This window comes from Hippichthys cyanospilos, chromosome 1, assembly GCF_059441005.1.
Source record: "Hippichthys cyanospilos isolate Australia breed blue-spotted pipefish chromosome 1, RoL_Hcya_1.0, whole genome shotgun sequence".
In the NCBI taxonomy this organism is placed as follows: Eukaryota; Metazoa; Chordata; class Actinopteri; order Syngnathiformes; family Syngnathidae; genus Hippichthys; species Hippichthys cyanospilos.
The window spans coordinates 13,031,371-13,044,815 of record NC_142369.1 but is presented as its reverse complement, the minus strand read 5'-3'; the positions used below and the strand labels follow the sequence as shown (position 1 = coordinate 13,044,815).

General features: G+C 39.1%; 1 protein-coding gene across 4 annotated transcripts in view; it reads right to left on the bottom strand.

The window, feature by feature from the left end:
* adamts3 (ADAM metallopeptidase with thrombospondin type 1 motif, 3) overlaps positions 1-13,445 on the bottom strand; it is a 108,317-nt gene that overhangs the window by 73,095 nt on the left and 21,777 nt on the right. The gene's annotated exons all lie outside the window — the stretch shown is intronic.

The window sequence follows — 13,445 nt, the reverse complement described above, 5'->3', positions numbered from 1 at the left end:
AACTGCATTTTTTGGAGAGGGTGAAGAAAACGCCGGCTGTATTTCCTTTTCAGGGAGTTCAATCCACTTTAGTGACCCGCATCCGTTTCTCTCAAACAAACAGCCCAATGTCGTGGGCAGAAAAAAGGCTGAGCGGCAAATGTTTTCCACTCTGGGGCCCTCTGCAACACAACGGATCAGATTCACAAGTGTCATGACCTCAAAAAAAAGAAGAAAAAAAAAAGAAAAGCCCCTGAGGAAACTTGTAAACGAAGCATATTTCCTCCAGTGAGGATGTCTCTATTCCTGCTTGTCTCATCTGGTGGAAAAACTGCAAATCATGACACCATTGGCTGATGGGAATGGTGAAGTGTGTAGCGAAAATGAGTGTTTAATTACTTAAATGCCCTTTACCACAGGCTCCAAAAACAAAACAAAAAATTCCCAAAATATGCATGGGAGGTGAACTGGACACTCTAAATTGTCCTTAGGTGCGATTAGGTGCGTGAATGGATGTGTGTCTCTGAGTCCCCTGCAAATGGCTAGCAAACAGTTCAGCCAGTTCTGCCTACTGGCCATGGACGGCTGGGATAGGCACCAGCAAGCCTGCGACCCTGAGGATTAGCAGGTTCATGATGATTAGCAGCTACAGAAAATAGATGCATGGTGTTATTGTTTTAACCAAATTGCTGTTTTAACCTCAGCTATCTATTCTTTCAGTCACATTTAGCGCACAGAAGTCTGCTCTTCATTTTCCCATACAAAGTAAATAGGTCAAAACCATGAAAAAAATCCTGCAAGTCATGGCAAACAACACTCAGACTCTTCATTGCCAGACTGCAGCCCACACACCTTGGCACATTTACAATTGAAAAGGCACACACCACAATGCTTTGTTTTTTGGACCAAGCTTGAAGCGTGTACAGATGAGTGCCTCTCTAGTAACCGCAACAAGCAGCAGGAATTTCAAGTATTCGACAAGACGACAGCAGAAAGAAGAGGGGAAAAAAAGACGCGAAGCTGCCACGTGACGTATGAGAAGCGACTGGAATGATGATGAAGATGGTGATGATGATTCACAGCGCGTTTTGAAATCTCCCTCTCCGCACACCCAAGGTCTTTTCCATCCCGCGCTTCCCTGGCTCTGAGCAGCTAATTATCTCCAGGTTTCAGACGGAAAGTGCTCAGAGCGCGACAAGGTTCTTACCCAATAGACGTGAGACAACGTGGAAAGTATCTTTAGAAGGGGGGCCTGCTTCATGGAGAAAACAAAGGGAACAAAAGTAGATTCCAGGCGCACTCTTCTATTTACTGGTGCTAATGATGCAGTCAGGGACAAACACATATGTCGCATTATACAGTAGCTTGTATAATATTATATAGTACTGTATCCTATAAAGTTATATTGTAATGCGTCGTCACTATTGAATCTTTATAAAATCGTTCCATTCCAACATTCTATCGAATAATCGAAGCGGGGAGACCGGGGCTGGTTGTCACGCTTTTTACAATTTGATATTCTTCTTGGAATCAATACATTATGTATAAACAAAATGTGTACCAGATGAAAGACCAAAGTCATATTTTGTATTCATACCATTTTTGTATTTTGCATCAGTTCAGCGTTATAAGCCATCAAATAGGGAGAGTGAAGCAAGCGATAAAACAAGGACTTATTGTTGTTTCTCTTTCTTTTTTTCTTTCTTGTGCGCTGGTTTGTTGTTATTTTGGATTTATTTGCCTTGCTTTTCTTTTTAAACATGTGACAACTTACTCCAAAATGGCTGAGATAAGTTGCCCCAAACTAACATGCAGTATTTGCTAAATCTAGCTCTATCTTAAAGTTAGATTAAAAAAGAACAAAGACTGTGGTATGAGCAGATCCCTAATTCTCTGCTAACAACGTCCGCATTGATCACCGTTGAATTTTTTACCTGTTAGAAACTTATTTTGAAATATACCAAGTTGCTGTTTTTTACTTCTGGTTGAGCAAAATAGTTCATTGGTGCTCACCTTGGCTCACAACCAGCTATTGTCCTCTCAGAGAGGAGAAGATTCTTGACCCTGTAGAGGAAGAAACCCGGCATTCCACTTTTTGTTGCCCCCTCTGGTGGAGAAGATGATGGCAATGTGACAACTTTACCCAGGTGAGAACCGGTCTTAATAATCAACAAAAGTTGAACGTGAGTTGGTGTGCAGATATAACTACTCACTTATTATCTGCTGCACATATGATTTTTTTCACACCGACCAAATCTGCCTATGCTAACCAGTTAACAATCACGGTTAGCATTACCGCTCTAGAAATTACCATTTGAGGTCAAACAACCATTTAGTTCACATGTACTATAAATATGTTAATGTAAATCATATAATGTCATATGAGCATTAAGTCACTTAAAGACAATGCATGAATATTTCTAAGTACATTTACGACAAACGAGAGATGAAAATAAACGTTTTCAAGTGAGCTTGTAAATTGTATGTGCAAAGCATGAAACGTGCGCCAGTTTGTTCATCTCTGAGTATATCGGGAGAATTATCAGTCAAAATTCGAACATTTTAGATTTGCATGTACAGTATGTGAAGAGATTTGTCTCAAATCGAATGGACCAAGAGAGAAAAGCGGCATGCTGCTTGGCAAACATAAAAGCTTTGTAAAAGTATGTCATTCATAATTAAATGGAAATGTGTTATTAGGGTCATGTGCTTTTATCATTGGTTTTCACCAAGCAAAAATATCTATACAATATTTTTTTCTAAAATATTCAACATTCGATTGAAATTGTCGTGAGGATATGGAAAATACTTGATAGCTACAGCTCTATGTGAAACTATAGTGATTATGGGCCACACACCTTCAAAGTTATCAGCTTTGTGAGTTATCCATGTCGTCCACCCCAAATTACAACACACTGTATACAATTTTGGATGCTACTATCTGGCACTGTCTCAAACAGCGTACAGCATCACATCGCACCAAATCCTACTTTATCGTAATATATTGCTCCATATTGCAATATATCACAGCATATCTTAAGATATATTGCCTCATGTCCTACTGCATGTCATCGTGCTGCAATCAGCGCCGCTTCAACATAGCCACAAACCAAACGGAGAAAAGAACAAATTTCAAGCGCTGACATTTATTTATTTACCGCTGCTGATGATGATGCAGACGGGGGAGAAAGATGGAATCTTATCGCCACCTTTTATCTGCACCGACGGCGGCTTTAAAGCTTTGCGGCATTAATTTGTTTCAGGCATTGCTTGCACACAAGCATACTCTCACATACATGCGCACATACAAACACACGCACACACAAGGAGGCTGCCGAGTGTTTCCACTGACTTCTGACCCGGTCCAAATTACTTCTGTTTACGATACATTAGAGGATCCATCCTGGGTAACACCACGTAACCTTTAATGCATTTAACTTGATAAAGCTAAATTGCTTTAAAAGGTGCCTCATACACATGTGCATTCATTTAACAGGGAAGTCCACGGCTGTATATACAAGGTGAGCTTCTTATGGGGAAAAGAAGGAATTACACCACCAGGATTCAGTTGTCGTTATCACCAGATGCGAGCGTTTCATTAAATAAAGCTGGGCGGCAGACGGTTCAGTAAATTACTTTGCAAAGTGCTTTTCCTGAGACGTGGTAATACATCTTTGCACTTACCCAACTATAGATATGAGTGAAGGTGTGGACTTAAATTCAAATAAAAAATAGAAAAACTAGCTTGGCGCTTCACCAAAGCAAAGCGTTCTGTTGCTGCATTCAGGAAGATCAGGAATTCTGACATTTATGATTTGGCATGGTGAAAAAAAAACGCCTTAGTTGAAATAATAGGCGATGCATTAGGTAGATAACTAACTAAAAGCGTATGTGTGTATGTAAATATATATAAATATAGAGAGGCGCGCTGTCATGATGTCACCACGCAGCCCTTTCTGGAAAGTCAAGCTTGACATCCACCAAGTCACAATATCCCTAATTTAATATACATATACTAGTCTGTTAGCTCCATTCAATCGGTGCCAAAACATCTCAAATGCGCCATCCGCTACCCTTGTCATTTTTTTGTAGGCGCATCCAGTTCAGTTAGCAAGATACATTTTTCTCGATTTTATTCTTTTTGTGCAAACTATGTATTCTTGTTTTGTAACCTGTTGTGCAACCTGCTTTCTGAAAATACCCGGTTAAAAAATATCTCAAAATATTTCAAACGAATAAAAGCTGAACTAAAATGAATGAATGACATAAATGAATAAAATGAAATAGTAATAAAGAGAACGAACTTCAAAAACTTCAAAAACAAATTAAAAAACCCGTTTTAACCCATACTGTAATTCCTAATCATTCGGGCATGGAAAGCCACAATTGCTTATGTACTCTCAGCTGTTTATTTAGAGAAGAAAAAAAAAACTTAACAGCATTTCAAGGTCTGGTAAGTCAATGTACCATTGGACTTAGCATACGTCATGAGAATTCTCAGACAGCAAATCCATCCTCCACCCTTGCTCGTTTTCTGCTCGTTTTTCTGCCATCTCACTAAATTCCTCCACCCTCGGCCGCCTCCGCTCTTAGCTTAGCACGACCATGCGACAAATATAAATCAGCGCTTTTTCTCTTTGGAGCGTGACGACACCTCTCGCCGCAACAGAACCCTTTGCCACAGTCGCCTCCTCCCCCTTTACGCCCGCCGGCTTCAGAGCGCCTTCCAGAACGCCGGCGGATCGCGACGGCCTTCAACGCGTCTCCAGACGCTCGGTTTCTCGCGCTCATATTTCCACCGACGTGTGAAAATGGAAGCTAATATCCAAAGGGTTGCAAGACGGCGAAGGACCTGGGCTGAAGTTGTCGGGCCTGATAAGAGGATCTCTGGGAGGGTAGAGTGGGAGCGCACATCTGTTCGGACTGTAATTCCTCAATTTCCATCACCATGACAACCACCATTTCTTCACACTCAAACACACTCACTTTTACTTGGCCTCATTAGGGCGGAAAGTTCAAAGTGGCTCTGGTGCCTTATTTGACACATTTAGGAATACCGGTCATTAACTGTCTACATCTATCTGGTGTCCTGATGCTGCGTTATATGCTGTGTTAGGAAAAAAGGCCCAAATAGGTGATTGGTAGCTTATGTTATACAAGATGCTCTGTGAGCATTAAATACAATCTATATTTAACATCATGAAAAAAAAAAAAAAATATATATATATATATATATATATATATATATATATATATATATATATATATATATATATATATATACATTATATATATATATATATATATACATTATATATATATATATATATATATATATATATATATATATATATATATATATATATGGGAGCACACACTTGCCAGTACCTGTAATATAAAATTATAAATTTGACAACTATGAAAATGCCATGACTGGTTCAGCCAACTACCTCCTCATTTAAAGTGCAACTTCCACACGGCTCAGCCTAAGCAAAATCTATTATTAACGCTATAGTACCGTTTGTAACATCACACCTGCAAAAAACACTGGTTTTTATTAGAAAAAGATTATAGTTTTAAACTCTCCTTCATAGCTGGCTCATTTCTTGCATAAAATTATGTTTTTTTTCTTCCCGCGAAGATGGTTATGGGACTCTTTCTGTCAAAATTACTGTAATTCCTCAAATACAAGACAAGCAAAAGTACAGATGCATTCTATAAGCGGTAATTTAAAAATTGTAGTAATATTCTTTTAATTCCGCACCATATGAGAACGATTGATCAGTCAGCAACATAGGCCGGGTTTTGACACACAGACGTGCATTTTTATTTCGACAGTATTGTTACTTAAAATAAATACCATAACGGGAGAAGCTAGAGGGTGGACGTCAGGTAGCTGTTAGCAGCCAGTGCCTGTTGCAGCTAACAGCAACTCGTGTTAGTGGAGGTTGTTATGGCATTATTTTCAATAAAAGAAGGGAGCAGAACGGACAAGCGTACGAGTATATCCTTGTTCAAGCACAGGAATATTACTAAAATGGAGAGAATCGTGTAAAAGTTATGTTTCCATCTGATTGATTTAAGAGTACTCCGGTTAGCGAACACGAGGAGGTATTCCATTTGACTCGTTTATTAATTGTGGTGTTTTAGCATATACACACAATTGTAAACTTGTGGAACATGGATGCTGCGCAACTTCGGGTATTTATGGCAAAATGAACTTGAGCTGCGTCAAGAGGAAAAAGAAAAACAACTGCTTTTCGATGTTACGCTGACACAGCATTCACTGGCCACTCGCATTGTAGGAAATCTGAAACGCACTTAAGCTGCGCACTTAGCTTACAGATATGAACATAAGAAAATATGAAGAAATTTACAAAGATGAGATGTATTCTGTTTTGCTGTTCTTTTTACATGGTTGCCAAACTGTTGGTGCGTCCTGTACATGGTAACAAAGAAAGTACCAAAATTTGACCCTAAAATTAAGGGTGCGTCCTATACACAGGTGCGTCCTATATTTGGGAGTTCCGGTGCATTATGGTGGGCCAGTTTAGAGATTCAATTGCACCACTGCCCACGCTAAATGAGACCCGCATTGCCGGGCGGCTCTGAGATTTATTCGAAAGTCAGCACATAGGACATGACACCGTAATTAAATACGAGGTTAAATCACTTCGTATCAGGAACTACCATTACTGTATTGAGACCTTACTCTAAATAATAGATGATGGCACTTGGGAGAAGTAACGATTAGTACGAAGCTGTGATTAAACAATAAATCACGCAGCATGGTTCGGTCCAAAAATAAATAAATAAATAAATAAACACCTCTCCTCCAAATACAATAAGAGGTAACGTGATGGCACTCAATAGCTCCCAGTATCGTTCCTATTGCTACAATTCTACCAGGCTTTGCAATTTGGTCTGGAGGGCTTCGCTGGGTACGTCGTCATCTTTGGTTAAATAATCATTTCACCCCAAATAACACGGTGATGTCACTTGGAGCAGCAATTACCTATCCTGAGAGAGCGCCACTTTCCACTCATGAGGACTCTTGATTGTTATTCACACAGTGGAAGCGGATGATGAAATGTTTCCCTACGTTTGGATGTCCACCAGGCAGACACCAAAGCAGTCAGGGCACATTTCACCTTGACACCGGCTGCCAGGAATTGATGCCTCGCGACGCTATTTAATGCGCATGTTGAAGCGAGACGCACGGTCCCTCTGTGCTATTTCTTCTTCTCATGGGCCCCAAAAAAGATTCTTTTTCGCCTTCCAGACAGACGAAAAAAAAAGCAACTTGCAGACGGTCGGCAAAACCACGGGCCATCTGCTTGGAGGTGACGCGAACTGACTGACTGGCGGGTTTCTTTGCCACTTGAGAAGTTCTCCTCGACGACACAGGCGTCAGAAAAACTTTGCGGGGTGACATTGTAAATTATTCAAAGGCGACATAAAAAGCAATGGAAGATTTCACTGGGTTATGTCTTGCATACCCTTAACCCTGATTGCGGCGTGTACTCCACCTGTCAAGCCTGAATTTAAACAACCAAAATTTAGCGAGCAGTTAATGTGTTTTTGACGTGGGGCTTATTTACATAATCTTGACTGCCACCCCCAGTTTCTTCAGGAATGACTTGAAAACTAGGCAGGGTGAGGATCCGACACTTTCAAGTGACGGTCCGCCTAAGTCATAAAGCAAAGTTTTATATACTTTTATAAAGTATTAAATAGGACGACTTCTTCAATCAGACCGTAATGCTTGTATTTTTTATTGTAGCTTTTTAATGTAGTAAAGAAACACAGCGCATCCTCACTTCTAGACATCATGGGTATGAGAGACACGCCCGGCATTGCCCCACAGGGTAGAAAGATCTAAAAAAAACACTTCCTGTCGGCTTCCCTGTTATGTCATCGAACGCGTACTACCAAACAAGAGGCAACAAACATCATTTGAGATGCCAACGGCATGCTGTTAAGAAATCAAAAGAAACACACCAAATAATACATGGACATCAATGCAAAATTACACTGTCATTGTACGGTACAACATGTCTTCAATGACGTGGTGGATTCAAAATTAGCCGTATAGGCCAGACAAAAAAGCCCATCTATGTAAAAACCTTAATAACTGCATATTTAAGTAATGTAGACTTTCTATGTATGAAAGCTTTGCTATTTTTACCGCAAGCTTTGATATTTTTACTTAGACACATTATGGTCCATTAAGCCACTCCACAACTTCCATCTTCCATTGTAGTGTTGGTATGGCAATGAATCAAAATAATACATGGAGTAGCAGTTGTGGTTCGCACCGCTTTTTTCGTGGAAAACTAACAATTCAAATCCTTACAATTCAAATCTTAAATGTAAAAAAATGACACTTTAATGTCTCCATTTGTCATTCTGTCTTGCAAAGCATAATCAAGAAGAACATCATGACAATTCTTTCCAGACGCATGGATTTAATTGTCAATCAAATCATTTTGAATCGAACTTCGTTATGAATGAAAAAAAAATGCTGAATCTAATCGTACATCCAAAAATCTGAATTGAATATATCGTGAGAGTCAAAGAGCAACCCCCACGAAAAAGGTTTTCAAGTAGTGTGATAAAGGCCTTGGTGGCATTTCTGATTCCACTCAGAATGTGTTGGATCTCATTATATGGTGTGGTTGGACTTAAACATCAATGTGTGTACTTCCACAGAGTGCTGGGTCAACACACACATTGACTTTCCAGGCACGGCTTTCATCTGGCTTTTGTGAAACGTTGCTTCCGCACTGACAGACAGACAGCAGACAGACTGAAGGAAAAACAAGGGTTTGGGGATTCCACAGGCAGCTGGGTGGAGTTAATAAACCAACGGGGGAATAATCGGAATTCTTTGACAGGTTCCGAGATTTGCGAGTGGAACGCCACGACATGATGTCATGCCCGGCAACACCGCAAGGCTTGCCGTTGCCTCAGAGTTCCACAACTTGTCAGTTATTTTATTGACGTCGGTAAAAATTGCTTTGTATGGTCTATACTATGGATTTCCACCCATTTCACTCATTGTGGTCTGAAACCTTTCTATTATTACATTTAAAGTTGCCCTTTTCACATATTTGTGAGTTTAACATCAAATTAATGGGCTCAGTATGAAGATACAAGACTAAGATCATGATACATTTGTGCAACTATCTTTCATAAGAATGAAATCCATTCATATGTGGCCTAAGGAAAAGGGAGGTCATCAGAGCTCAACAGCGCGTGGACCTCGAACCGCTCACGGACGTTCCTGGCGTAATCATTCCCGTAAAATGAAAAAAACCAAACAGGAAGTGAGTCACCGCCACAACAGTATCATCTGTTCTCGATAAAGAAAGAACGTGCGGGCCGACGATTATCACCTCGCCTGGTGTAATCCCCCTGGCCGCCGCGCTGTTTGCTTTGGTTGGAGCATGGCATGGCGCTCGTTTGTTTTACGGGCAAACACGACATGCTGCACGGCTGTTTTGCTTCAAGGAGTGCCAGCAGAATGCTCTGAGCTGAATAACCAAGCAAGAAATAAGACCCTCGCTACGCGGACAGTGGGACAGAGCCGAGACGCGCAGAATTCCCACAGCCTCTGTGACCTCGATGGGAAGGTTGAAGAGACTCCCAAGTAGGCTAGAGTTCCCAAGTAGACTTAGTAGTAAAGGTGAAAGGAGGAAATGTTCAATACATGGAGACCGTAGTTTTTCTTCATGTAAATTTTCCTGCTCCTACTAGTTTTGAAAACTTTTAAACTTATTTGATCATGTATTAGTATGTGAAAATTTATATCAAAAGCAGTAAGTGGAGGTGGAAACTGGCATGCAAACATAATAAAATAGTATTAATTATCACTCGAATCAGCAGCCAGGCAGCCAATAGTACGACACTAGTTACAAAAGAGACAAATCAATTACTAAAAGTTGGTCGAGACAGCATAAAAAAAATCAGCGTAGACCTAGCTAGCTAGCAATATGATTTGTTGACAGATGAGAAAGGAGTGATCCGACTCAAATTTAAAGTTCTTTTAACTACCAACACAATCATGCCCCAGTCACAAAATAATCAAGTCAAGCTCTGTATCCTATCAAAATCGATTAAAAGATGAGAGCATTTGTATGAGTTTTTTTTTGTTTTTCCCAACAAATAGTTACATAATGTCGGTTCTGGCTAAGAGCCTTGTTAGGCACTTAAAAGATAAATAGTGGAAGAGAATTACCGACTGAAACCAAACTGGCATAAAACTGCTAATTTGCTCGAATCTACCATAAGAGGTTAACTTTGTAGTCAACATTTTTACTCAGATGCCAAACAGCACAGACAGACAGAAGTGCAGAATTAGTCACTTGGGATATAAATCCAGTGTCAGGCTGTCAAATCCCAAGCACACCATGACCATAAGCATCAAAAACAGCAAGCACCTTCTGTTATTTTTTTTTTCACTATAAAAGAATTTATATTCTGCACTGGTCGAAAATATTCAATAGCACTGACTTTAATTACAGAAATGGTGGCATAACATCAGTAGAGTGAGCGGTCGATACAAAAGGTCGCTACTGCTCTAGAGTTTTTTTTTTTTTTTTCTCTCTAAGGTGAGAGAATTATTCCATCCCTGAGCTTGAACTAAGTTGAATGTCAAGGCAACGCGGGACTGTGACTCAGAGATAAGAGACACTACACCCACAGAAAAAAAATATTAGAACATTTTGTTTCTTCTGCATTTTAATGTCTGGTACCTTACAATGAACACAACAAAATATAGCTAATTTCCAAACGCTTTATGCCCTATTTATAGGCTTATGCATGATTGTACGCCGAATCATTTCAGTTACTATAAAAACAAAAATAAAACAATGGAAATTGATTCGATATTCGCTCTTAAAAAATTGTGATCTAAATTGGTTGTCATTGTTTTGTCTTTCCAAACAAATGCATCCTTGGTTGTGTTGCGATGGCATTAGAAATGAACTAAATACTGGAGCCTAAAACTTAATTCCCGTCATATTAATTTGTCATATTTACAGAAAAACTTGAAGAACTTGCAGAGAAACTAGTGACAATAAACACTTTGACAATTTGAGTATTTCCTTTAGAACTTGTTAAACCATACACCATGGAGACAAATCAGCAAAATTTGGCAGACGTTTTTGCTAATATTTACAGGGGAGTTGGTTGTGGATTTTCTTATCCTTTTCTTACCATCCTGTATGTTTTAATCTGTTCATGTGTAAAATAAGAGTCACAAAATGACTCAAAAGTGCTCATATCAATTTATTAAAGCAGTGAGAATCAAATCTCCCCAATGGTCTACGCACCTCTAATACATATAACAACTCTAATATATAATATACTGCATTCATGACACTTGGGTTAAAAAGTATGACTAACATTAAAATAAATGCACCTGATGTGCTGTGATGCAACTTAAGAGGATTAAACGTTGAAACGCAAATCAAGTAAAATGGGGAAGTGGCGCGGCGAGCTCCGCACTGCGGCGTACTCGTCGACAGACTCCCTGATAATGAGCAACAAAGAACGCTTGCGCAGCAATCTACATAGCTAAAAATCTTGTGTTTAATCCATAGCCATGATTCCGGGGGAAACGCACTCAAAAGATTGCCGTTATCTTCTTGAAGAGATGCGTGTCCTGTTTAGATATAAACCAGTGTGACATTTCTAACGCATCTATCTGGGAAATACTGTAGTGCGACAAGCTCAAGGGAACGCTGCAATTTAACGCCTTTACTTTTAAACGGGTGCTAACAGGAGGTGAAATTTGCGCTGAGTTGGTGTAATGTGTTCAAAATTGAGGTCAAGCAACAATTTGACACACAATCTCTTTGGTGCTAATGAATAACTGTCATTTTCACAGCCAAAGCTGCTGGAAAACAGCCTGTTTTGAGGGTGACTCTAGCAAGAAAAGCATTTTCATTTGTATCTCTGCAAAATAATGCAGAAATTACTTAATGCAAGATCAGGAAATGATGAGACAATTAGATCATCTTTTTGTCAGACTTGAGAAATGTGGAGAGATGTGTATTTTTACACTTTTTAACTGCATACTCGCTTTTTGGTAACTTTGACTTTACATGGTTACAGATGTCTTTTTCAAATTTCAACACATATTTTTTAATGTTTATTTGCATGGTCATAGATTTATTTTTCAATTTTTAAAAGATATATATAAATACGTTTTTATTATTTTTAAGTTTAAGATGGATTTTCACTCATTAGATCACTTATTTCTGCCATCTACAGGGATCAATTACTCATTACAGTGGTACAAACTGACCAAGATGTACAACAGAAAACGGTTCTATTCCAGTTGATGAATGTAAACCTTCACAGTAGCGAATCAGTTAACACAAGTCCAAAAAACTTTAAAGTAGTAGTTAAATTGCAGTGCAGAAAAATGTGTTTTCAAATTATACACTGTATATATTTGACAACGGTGCAAAACAGAGAATTTAATCTCAGGGCTTTTTTCTAGACAGGAATTAACTAGGAGTGCAGTTTTCAGCAAGTTTATATGTTCAAAAGTGGGATTTAGCAACAAAATGGAAGCACTGAACACAATCTCTCTGGTGCAATGAATACGCTGACGTCAATTTCAGAGCAGAAGCTACTCGACACCAATTTTTTGTTACCTTCACTCAAATGAATGCAGTTTTCTTCCTTGATCCGCAAAAATATGCATAGACGTCACAGATGTCCCGGAAATTATGAAGCAGTTACATTTCACTTAGGATCTGTTCAAATCTGGATTTGTTTTTCCATTTTTGTCAACTCTCTAAAACTGGTAAGATAACACCTAAAGCTTTCCCTAAAAACTATTTTAAGGGGATCTAAACTCAAGAAGTCACATCTTTTTTATATGTTAAATATGCATATTATTTTTATCAGGTGCTGTTTAGCTTAATCTACACAAAAATGTCCACTTTATCTCTCAAGAAATTCATAGTTTTTCATCACATGTGCAAAAGCTACATAAACCTTGATCATAAACTAGAGATAGACCGATTATCAGCTGGGCCTAATATCAGGGCTGATATTCGCCATAATGTTGCATATTGACATCAACACCCAGCTAGCAGCTAATTCTCGACGTCATCGCCCACATTTTCACTTAAGAGAAAAAAGTTTTCAACATCGATCGATCACTTTGGCGGAGGTTGAGAAATATTAAGTTAGTGGTTTGCAGGGAAGCGTGTTGAGGGGTTGGGCAGAAAAAAAAGTGTTCTCATTCATACGTGCATGCCTGTGTGTTGGGGGGTTGCGTAAGACACGCCAGAGGATTTCTGTGTTGATTGAGAGATCCCAAACAATTTAAATGAAATAAATGTTGGGGTTTGTATTTCTCAAAAATGTCCCTTTATACAGCAATGAATATTTGTGATTCCTTGAAATGAATATCAGCTTTAAATATTGGTTATCTGCCTCCTCGA